We start from the raw sequence: 11,159 nt of genomic DNA, 5'->3' as shown, positions 1-11,159 counted from the left end.
GGTTTTACTCGGTGATAAATTCTAATTCCATCTGAAGAGATTGAACATGATTTAATTGACTATACAAGAACTGAGTAACTAACTTCTGTTGACTGATGGAATAGCACTACTATCTGAGATTTTGCTGAGATCATCAGATTTTGAAGGTTTCCTAAGTCACGTAACTGATGAGTTCTATAGATCATGGCTTGACTGAGATTATTAGGTAACGTGACTTAGCTCTAGGCACAAACTATATTTTTCGGGTACGAATACCCCTAGGACTTGATGGAAGGAAACTGACACACATGACATAACTTGATCACAAGATTTGAGTCCACAATTCATAATATCGTACATTGGGTATTTTCGTACTAAGCATGGTTATCAACAATGTATTACATGGGAATGATTTCATGCCATATGGAAGTACTTGCACAACCTTAATATCTTGTTTATTGCATAATCATACTAGCAACACATATCAATAGCATGGAAGTTCATGTGGAATTATCTTAAGATTTGACATAGCTTGTCATTTATATACTATGGGGTCATGGGAATGTGATTTTTAGTATTCTAGACATTTTAACAAACACCTTGCATGCACACTTTGGGGCATAGGTTTTCTCAACAATTTTAATCATCTTGAACCACCTAAATTCATGGGTTTTAACCACAAGCATGCATACATCATGGAAGTCAACTTATATTAATATATTGAAGCTTAAAAAAAGATCATTAACATGAACAAGATCACATAAAAATAAGGAAATCAAAGTTTCTCATTTAAAAGCATGGTTCTTGAACTCTATGAACAAAAGGGATCCATACATGAACACTACCCATAACTGACTCAAGGTTCTTGACGTTTTTGAACTTGAAAGATTTGAAATCCTATGATTCTTGAAGAAGATTGGGTCTTGTTCTTAGGGATTAAATTCAGAGAGAAACCCTAGTTTTCGATTGTGAAATAATAATAAGCATAATAGTTGAATTCAGACTTATCTGGGTATATGTAGGCGAGTGGTAAGTGACTAAAATACCCCAGTTGAAATGACCTAGGAATAAACTGAATGTGGCATGTGACGGTCCATTAGACACTTGACGGTCCGTCACTTAGCCCATCAGACGTGGACTAGAAATGGGGTTCACTGGATAAGAGTTGACGTCCTGGATGGCAGTCTGTCACAACTTTGATGATCCGTCAACTCGTCCGTCAATCTTTATCTAGTAAGTGGCTCAACTTCCTTGGCTGTGACAATCAAAGTGGCGGTCCATCACTTATGTGGCGGTTCGTCAACTTGGCCATCATACCATGGCATTTTCGATAGTTCCAAGTAAAACATCCATAACTTCCTCGTCTGATGTCAAATTTTGACAAAATGGGTACCGTTGGAAAGCTAACTCAATTTCTCACGTGATAGAAAGTGAAAATCTCAAAAATACCATGTGTACAAAGATAGGTTTGCATTTTAAAGTAAATACTAGCAACCCTAAGATGATTTCTAGCTAGGAAAAAGGCACAGGTATTATAGTTATACATAGTGCTCATTTATGATTCAGGTCCTCATGTTCTAACCTTGCAATGACCTCTCCTTAATGTTAAGATAGTGGTGATGAAAAAATTTATGATCAATGGCTTAATGGGGGAGAGTTAATATTTCTTGTTGAGGAAAGATTGTTACATGCTTGTGTACTATAAGGCTATAAGGTTGAAGGAAGATTAAGGTTAAGATTTTTGTATATATCATGGTTAGGTTAGAATTCTATGTGTTTCTTCTAGGGATAGTGTAAGGAAGTTGTTATTGAAAAGAGGTGTTAAAGAATGTAGAAAAATTCCAATGTGGGTTGATTGACCAAAAGTTTATATGTGGGTATAATGATATGCTCAAATGTCATGATGGTATATAAGTGGATGAGTGCATTGTGTGCTAGTGAATTTCTAGTAAGAGGTTGGATTTAGTTGTTAAAGTGGCAAGAAGAATTATGCTTGAGATGAAAGACGTAAAACACTCATGGGGTATCAAATTCATGGTTTAGACTAGTATTATGGTATGATGCATTGTACCTTGTGATTTCAAGTTAGGCTTGATCATGGTGAGAGAATTTAGTTTACTTTAAACTTTAGTATATGGAGTTATCAATGCCCATGTGAGAATTATAAGTTGAATCAAATGAGCATGATATTTAAGGTAAAAGTATAATTGAGGGAGTATTTGAGAAGTGTCGTTAAGTGTGAAATTTAGACGTTGCATTGCCTAAGTCCCAGTAATTCTATCCTAGCTTATGATTTATATGTCTATGTTCTATGTTATGGAGTTGTATCAATGTTGTAATCCTTTATTCAGCAGTCTTGTTCAGATCATGCCCAAAATTCATTACTCCCTAATGTTATTAGAATTTCTTAGATAGAATGGGGAAGAAATACCCCATTTGAGTATGATTAGTCATTATGATTCAGTCTGTATAGCCAATAATTCAATTTAAAAATCAAACAGATGAGCTCTTATATTTTTTTTCATTTTTCCATCTTGTCTTACTATCCAAAGTTTCATGAGTATGTCTATTCCCATGAGGTAAAATATTAGCATCCATGCAAATTATGAATTCTGCTCAGTCCAAGGATCATGCATCAGTTTCATAGTTAGAACTTAAGTCATGATTCATCTTGTAAGGGTTCCATACACCATCTCAGCCTTCCCTTAGTATTTCAACCAAGGCAGTATCATTCGTGGATGAATATCCCAAGGGGATATTTTGTAATAGCCCATGTTTCAAGATCACTGTGCAATTTCCTTAAGTCGCATACATAACATACGAGTCGTATATTGTAGTCAAATCCAAGACAGTGTGAAATGGATGATATTTTATTTTAGGTATGAGTCATCCCTTAGAGTCGTAAGATTACTATACGAGTCATATATGGTAAGTCATAGTCAAGTCAATGTATGGTGAGGTGAATTCTGCCCAGGGTACGAGAGGGTGAATACTAGTCATATAAGATGTTACAAGTCTATGAAGTGGACTCGTAGGTTTAGCAGTGTAAACTTCATAAGATTCTATCCAAGTTACGAGGAGATAGTACTATTCGTATGTTATGATACGAGTCATAAGTTGGGACTCGTATGATGGCTAGTGAATACCATTTCAATTCTACCATGCTTACGAGTTAAGAGGCTAGTGGTACCCTATCATATAAGTTGTATGGTCGACTCATATAGACTGACAACAAATCTGTAATGTTCAGCTAAAGGGCATTTTAGTCATTTTCTCTTCTTATAACATCTACCCATGACTTATAACCCTCAAATAGGCTTATTTTTACCCAATTCTCAGAAACTTAACATGCTACTTTCTCTCCCATACTCAAGAACAACCATCCAGGGTTCTTCTTCAAGAACATCTTTCAAGTCTCAAATTCAAGCCCACTTCTCAGGTTAAGTAATTTAAGGTATCTGGGGTATTCATAATTGGTCCCTTTCACCTATTGAGCCCAAAAACCTTATCTTTGATTTAAATATGTATTTTTCTTTCATTATGGAATTTCATATGTTCAAGATGAGTTTAATCTATGTTTGGTCCTTTTCAGTTTGAATTCAATCCATGTCCACATATGATCCCATGAAAATTAGGTTATTTAATGTTTTAAATTCAATTTCCCATGTCAATTCAAGTGATTTCATGTTACAATAGCAAGTTATATATTAAACCATACAAATATATTGTTCCCTCATGTTTTAACACATTCCCATGTTCGAATTCATGCTTTTTACCTATTTGCTGAAATGCCTTATGTTTTGGGTCTTTGAACTATATTTCCATATCACTGTTTTAAGCACTGTTATTATATTTTTATCATCATTCAATGTTGGCGGGTTACGAACACCCAATACCTATGTGTTTTTACACGATTCTATTTTGAATACCAAATCAGTCATACCATGGTTTCATTATTATATTTAGAACATCATGTTCATGCTAAACACTTACAAGTACCTTACCATGTAATGTTAAACAACTCATAATACCAATGTCATTCAGTTGGGAGTAACACTTAGAACTGAGTGAATGTAGGGATGAAGATCCCCCATCAGTAGAGGCATGAGTCGTTAGTAGTAGTCCCTGTGTTCTAAAACTAAGGCACCACCATAGATTATGAAGGGTCCCCCTTCAGTAGAGGCATGACACTCTCATCCTTCGGGACATCAGCCTTGTGGATCGAAGTTGTTAGTCATGTGTTGGTATACCTAGAAAGGTATTAACACCCATCCAACTGGGGTTACAAGTTGGACACCAATAACTCAGATTGGGGCAGGTCGGTTATATCTAGCTCCCACAGTCTAAGTATATCATTCGGAATATATCTGATCAGGTTAACATGACCAAGCGTATAGATATCAGTTGTTCAATTATGTAGATTTAGTTATTTAGATTACAGATTATTTTAATACATGTTTATGTTTGGTCTTGCATTCTCTGTATTACATGTTTATTTTTTCTTTCTTAGTATCCTTACGTGATCCTCAATGCATTTTACAGTCTATTCAGCTTTACATGAGATTTACATACAGTGTCCATGTTTTTCTTTTTTCCAACTTCAGTTCTACTTATTCTACATAAGTAAAGATTTAAGAAACTAGGTGTTGTGATTCACCCACTTATCAGATTGTGTTTGTTACTCATATTTTAAGATACTTCAGCTTTCAATTAATTTAAGTCTCTTGGTGAGTCTACTTGCACTTAGCATGTACCAAATCATGGAAGTCCTACACTCCTGACTACCAAATCAAACACCCAGTAACAAACTTACTCATACGAGCTCTAGAGTTAGATAACAACTCTGGATCATACTTAGACAACTGAGTGAACTTAAGGCAGTACTCCCTTCACTGTCATAGAGATCTTTCTCAAGTTCATGAACTCCTCCACCTTAGCCTCCCTCATCTCATGTAGAAAGAACCTGTCTAGAAAAATATTTTGAAATACTTGCCAACTCATAGGAGTTGCATTCTCACCTCTACCTTCTTTCCACATAACAACTAAATCATAACCAATATCCTTCACCCTATAAGAGCCCAACTCTACACTCTCTTATTCTGTAATATGCATAATATGAGCAACTTTCTCACCTCATCAATCAAGAGCTAAGGATCCTCATCCTAACCCATGGAACTCAGGTGGATTAATCCACATAAAGTCTTGAATTCTATCACTAGCTATGATACCATTTTTCTAAAGTGGAACTGCTGCGAATTGGTTACCCTGAACATTGGCATTCATAGCTTGGTCCAACACTTGAAAGATATCCCAAAATTCTGTATGAGACACATTCTTATTCAGAGGATCAGCATGCAAGGGTGGTTGGTCAACATTTCTACGTGCGTCGTCTCAGTGAGGAGTCATATTTTTCACATGAAAGCACGAGTTAAGGCATATAGAGATAATTGTAACCATCATAGATCATAAAGTAAATAATTATTCCCAACTCGTTCTGTTGCCTCTTGCTAATAAATGTGGCGCGCTTCACACCTATGATCAAGATTCTACGTAACGCGACTTGTCTGACTCCTTAGGAGTCGTCAAGACTATGAATAGTCCCAAGCTAACCCATTAAGCTTACTTAACTTTGAGCTTGTAAGAAAAATGAACCAATATAAATAGAACTTAAAGGTGAACTGAAACATATTGCAATATAAGCCTTTAACTTGGGAGTCTTTAAGTAAATTCTTAAACTTAAAACTTTAATAGTCTGACAAGTCTCTATTACGAACTAGAGAGCCACTAGGACAGACCCCAGCGGACCTAAACATAAACATAAATCATATAGCTAAAACACTTCCATCAGTAACAAGATTTTGATAAATTGGGTCCTCAGATTATAAGGGCTCACAATAGCTAAGATGTACGTGATGATGCCCGTAGTCAATCGTGCTGCTAGAAATGAGCACCATAACTAACATTATACGGCAGTAGATCATATAGACATATATGTGGGTCAGTATTTCTGGAATGTACTGAGTAGTGGAGGTGAATGCATAAGTAAAATGATAACTGAATGTACATATAAAATTTCAAATGATGCATGCTAAGTGTTGATGACTCACCTTCAACTTGAATAAAACAAAGTCAACAAAATCACAAGCATGATTAATGAAGCATAAGTATAAACTTTGTGAGCCATAACACAGAGTTTCTAATAGCTTTTCTTTTATTCTTTCTTATAGGAGATTCTTCTAACCGACATAAAACATGTGAGCTACCATGGAGTCCAATGTCTTACCCAAGTTGGGGAGAGCTATTCTACCCTTGCCATAGAAATAGAACCTTATTCTTAGTGATCACTTTACTTCATCCATATTGGGAAAAATCTTAACTTACGGTGGTTCATAGTTGTTAGGAAATTAGGATACGCTTATCCTTATTCCCTTCTCAGTGCTAAATACCACTCCCAGAATACTTATATGCTCTTAATTTAAGAAATCCACCTTAAAATAACATAAGGGTTTATAGACTGAAAACCAGTTATGGTTCTCTTTCTTTAAATCATGATCAGGATAAACAAATGTGGATTCCATATCTTATCTTAATATCAAAATATCAATCTTTGCTTTGAATTATAGTATAAACTTATCAAAGGAACTTAAGAGCATGATCTTCTTGAAAAGTCAATACTATTACTTAGGACTTATAATATATGCTTAAATTCTTAGAAATTCATGACAAAACTTCATGCTCAATAATCATCTTGAAATACTTCAACAATTCCCATCAAGATAATGAAATTTAAATCACAACATGAATCTTATAAATCAAAGGATGAATATAACTAAATCATGATGCACTTAAAGCCTTTAATCTCATGGTACTATCATAATTCAAGACTATGACTATTTGGGTATGAACCCGAATTCAAAATAAAAAAATTTAATATTAAAAACCATATTTTTTGGCACAAGGATGAAAGAATAACCTTGTTCATAAGTCCCACATACCATAAGTTTCATGACTTGTGAAGAAAGTTTGAATCTTAAGACATGAAGGGATTAACTTGTGCGACAACCCTAATCTTGATGTTTCTTGATATTCTTGATAATGAGAGGAGGAAAGCGTTGTTATTTGACTGGAAAGAGTAGGGAAATATCTGCTCTTTGAGGGTTATAAGTGGTGGATGGGAAGTTATAATGAAGTAAAAGACTAAAAAGCCCTTAACTAAACTTCACAGAAAAAACTCATCAATCCTTATAACTTAACCATACGACTAGTATAGTAAGACTCGACTTAGATCCTCCTCTCGTAAGTATAGAAGACTCAAAGGGGTACTCACTAATCAACATACGAGTTTCTCTTACGACTAGTATCCTTTCATACGATCACTAACCCTTTATTTGTACCTTGGACAGAAGCTTAGGAAAACCTCACTGAAGAACTTAAGATCTAACATCATACCACTTGTACCCTATTTGATGACTTGTAGGGGATCAAGTCATATTCTTAATAAAAAGTTCACATTGTCTTGCATACGAGCATAATATACCACTCATATGGTGAGGTATGACTCAAGAAAGAAGTCATATGATGCATAGAAACTCCCAGACATGTGGTATCACATGAATGTCCTCGATCTTTACTAGGTCTACCATAAAGCTATCCTTGGACATCATATGTCCAAGGATTGTCACTGAGTTAAGCCAAAACTCACACTTAGAGAATATGGAAAATAGTATGTCATCTCTTAAAGTCTGGAGCATATCCTCAAATATAGCATATCCTCCTCTCTACTCTTAGAATACACAAGGATGTCGATGATGAAAAAAATCATAGATGAATCTAAATAAGGCATGAACACACAATCAATCAAATCCATAAATGTGGTTCGGGCGTTAGTTTACCCAAAAGACATCAGTAGGAACTCATAATGATCATAATGGGTCCTAAAGGTTGTCTTCAGGAAATCGTCGATCCAAATCCTCAACTGGAGGTAATCAAACCTCAGATAAATCTTAGGGAACACCATTAATTCTTAAAGATTATCAAATAAATCATCAATGCAAGGCATAAGATGACAGTTCTTCACCGTAACCTTATTAAGGTACGTATAATCTATATACATATGCATAGAGCCTCCATTTTCTTCACAAACATCACAAGGAGATACACTCAGTCTATTGAAACCCTTACCAAATAGATCATGAAATTGAGAAGTTGTCTCATTAAGCTCCACAAGAGCCATATGGTAAGGTTCCATAGAAATAGGTTGGGTTCCCAGGTTAAGATCAATAACAGACTCAATACTATGCTCGAGAGAAAGGCTAGGAAAATTGGTAGGGAAAACATCAGGAAACTCATGAACAACAGGAACATAGTCAAGCAACGGACTCTTCATACTAACATCACGAACACAAGTGAGATAAGACTCGCAACCTCTAAAAATAAGCCTCCTAGCACAAATATAAGAAATAATCCCCATCTGTTTATGGCTAATAGGTCTCTGCCACCAATCGGGGGTATACCAGGCATGGCTAAGGTAACAGTCATGGCAAAATAATTCCTTACCACATGATAGTGGATAACTAGTACATACTTAGAATCATATCAAAATCCACTATATCCAACACAGTATGATTAGCATGAGTATTAAACTCTCAAACAGTCACAACATATGATCTGTAAACTAAATCCATTATAAAAGAATCATCCACCGAAGTAGATAATGTAATGGCATTGATAAGGAATCCTAAGACAACTCTAACTGTGGGGCATAATAAGTAGACATAGAAGAATAAGTTGATCTAAGATTAAATAAAGAAAAATCCATCTGATGTCATACCAACATCGTATCTATGATAAAAAAATATTCGAAGACTTAGCCTCGGGTTTAGCAGGTATGGCATACAACTAGCCACACCTACCATCTGACCGGGCTACTAGATGACCTCCTATCATACCTACCTATGAACCTCTACGAGCATTATAGGGACCACCCCTACGACCATGCATACCACATCTAGCTCTAGGTAAAATTTCCTAAATTAGTGAAATACATCAAGCTTAATGAACAACCGCTCCACTATTGAGGTACTCTCTATAGAAATGACCAAACGCTCTATAACTATAACATTCCCTAGGCGTTGGATTAAAATCGAAAGATCTAACTGAATCGAAATAACCACCATAACTAGAATAGCCAAAAGATGAACCCCTCAAAGACTGACCACAACCTTGGCTAGGATGATCGCTAGAGATTGACTAGACTCCATCAATAATTTGAAGTGCAGCCTAAATAGGTCTTCTAGACTAACCCATATGTTGATACGGTTGACACAAAGGGTACCTACCCTGAGAACCACTACCTTTGAATCTAGAGCTACTACGGCTCTCAGTGAACCTACCTTGGTATCGCGGCCTCTTATTGCTTCACCTTTATGCCTCACAATGTATCTCCTCCATAAGATGAGTATGATTGAAAACCTAAGATAATGACCTACCCACAACAGGTAAACTCTACGTAGACATACAAAGAAGAAGTTTCAATCCTAAGACAAAGCAACGAACCCTCTCATACTAAGTAGTAATAATAAAAGTAGCGTGCTTAGCTAACTCATAAAATCAATCCTCATACTCCATAATAGTCGTGGAGCCCTACTCCAACATGAAAAACTAACCTTTCAAATTATCCCTAAGACTGTAGGGCATATACATCTCTAAGAAGATCTCTAAGAACTGGGTCTATGTCAATGGGGGAGATACAACTAGCCTGGAATCAAAATGACCTCTCCATAAATGTTGAGTTTCCAAATCGAACTGAAAAGTTGTGTTCTACACCACGAGTCTTAACTAGGCAAAATTTATGGAGCCTATCCTCACAAGCAATTAGAAACTCATAAGAATCATCGTGCAGTGCACCAAAAACCCTAGGCAGAGCCAATCTCAAGAATCTACACAATATCGTATTCTCCTCGATATATATAGTAGGATGACCAACTACTAGAGAAGCAACTACTGGTGTAAGTGGGGACTCAACTCTAGAAGCCGTAGCTATAGGCTACGCCCTCACCTCAGTACCACTTTAATTTGAAGATTATGTACCCTTAGAAGGTGTACCACTAACCAATACCAAAGGCTTAACCAAGGCATCCCTTAGCACTGAAGAAGAAATAAAGCCTGGTGGATCTTAGGTTAGTCCTGGCCTACCGCCAGTTGGGGCAAAATCTTTTGCTCATGGAGATAATAGGGTCTGATGAAGTCCCCCTATTCTGGCCTCTATCTGGGGATGCATCCCTGGGTGTCCACAACCCCTAGGTCATCCACAAATAGCAACAGAATCCCCAGGCTTGATTTTGGGACCCTCATCTCATGTAATGGTAATCCATGTCCTATCCATTGGTAAAAGAATAAAAATAATAGAATTTTTTAGAAACCAACTCAGATACTTAGCACAAAATAAGTGAATGAAATAAAGAAATCCTAAGAGTGTCCTATATCCTGCCAGAGATAAAGAAATAAATGTCATTATTCCGATCCGTGGGACTTTACTAGATACATGCTCTTGTAGAATTCATATCGGTGAAATCTAGGCTTTGATACCTTTTTGTCATGACCTAACTTACAAGTCATGATGGCACCTACTCTATATTTCTAGTAAGTAAGCAAAAACATAACCCGAAGCTAGACATAATGGGCTAAGTCAGTGGAAAATGACCTAAAAGATAAAGATTAATAATTAAAGAGTTAAGTCATAATAAAACTATCATAATAGTCTAATAGATAGATACAAAATCAACAATGATCCCTAGACTCAGTAATTTTGATACAAAAGCTACTACAATGAACTATGAGTACTACATAGTCAAAAATAATTTATCTTAAAGATTGAAGATTAGACATAGATAAATAGAAGAAAAAGGGTAACTTAAACTCAAAAAGCTTACCTAATCTCCAAAATCAATCCTGCATGAGCGTTGATCAACGGCGACAACTAGTACTCAGATCTATACCAAAAAGGTAGAGAAGTGTAGAATGAGTACTAAAACCATGAGTTCTTAATAGGCATCATTGAGTGACTGAGCTAAATCATGGTTTAAATACGATAACATATAAGATAAAATAAACTAAGTCAACAAAAAAGGGGAAAACTTAGAAATAAGCTCTGACACTACTATACATAAACAAAGGCATAT

Source organism: Capsicum annuum, chromosome 7, assembly GCF_002878395.1.
Source record: "Capsicum annuum cultivar UCD-10X-F1 chromosome 7, UCD10Xv1.1, whole genome shotgun sequence".
In the NCBI taxonomy this organism is placed as follows: Eukaryota; Viridiplantae; Streptophyta; class Magnoliopsida; order Solanales; family Solanaceae; genus Capsicum; species Capsicum annuum.
This window is presented reverse-complemented; position numbering follows the sequence as displayed.